We start from the raw sequence: 823 nt of genomic DNA, 5'->3' as shown, positions 1-823 counted from the left end.
TTACCTCCCTTCGGCCACTTCTTGGAGGGATCCCGGAGTCTGGTGGTCCGGGTGAGCGGGAGGGATCGAGGATGAACTGGGAGTAGGAAGGTGGAACCGTAGGAGAAGGATCGAGGGCGGGGCTTGGAAACAAATGACAGGGGAAGTCCAAGAGAGGGAACTCGAATCTTGAAAGCGGCCTCCACAACTTCAGGAAGTTGTCCCAAATGGACGGTATCAATGAAAGTCATAGTTTTTATTGTGAAAGTCCTCTTTACACGACTGCTCCGTCCTCATCTTTTTGAGCTTGGAGGTGATCACAACAGAGCTGTGGGTACTAAGGCACTGCACTATGCTTTCTGATTTCCCTACACCCTGCCTACTTCTTTGTAATTATCATTTTATTAAACTCTTCCCCAAATTATCCTAATTTGACTGTGCTATTCATTTCCTGCTAGGACCACGAATGGAGACACTTACCACACAAAGCAATGTGCTACAAGCTGTGGGGTTCATTGGAAGTGTAAGAGGCCAGACGCGGTGGCTCACGCCTGTAATCCCAGCACTTTGGAATCGCTTGAACCCGGGAGATGGGAGTTGCGATAAGCTGAGATCTCGCCACCGGACTCCAGCCTGGGTGACAGAGTAAGACTCTGTCTCAAAAAAAAAAAAAAAAAAAAAAAAGAGGCTGGGCTCAGTGGCTCACGCCTGTAATTCCAGCACTATGGGAGGCCTAGGCGGGTGGATTACAAGGTCAGGGGTTTGAGACCAGCCTGACAAACATGGTGAAACCCTGTCTCTACTAAAAATACAAAAATTAACTGGGTATGGTGCCACACGCCTG

This window comes from Colobus angolensis, unplaced genomic scaffold, assembly GCF_000951035.1.
Source record: "Colobus angolensis palliatus isolate OR3802 unplaced genomic scaffold, Cang.pa_1.0 Scaffold238, whole genome shotgun sequence".
In the NCBI taxonomy this organism is placed as follows: domain Eukaryota; kingdom Metazoa; phylum Chordata; class Mammalia; order Primates; family Cercopithecidae; genus Colobus; species Colobus angolensis.
The sequence above is the reverse complement of the archived record's forward strand: the minus strand, read 5'-3'. Positions refer to the sequence as shown.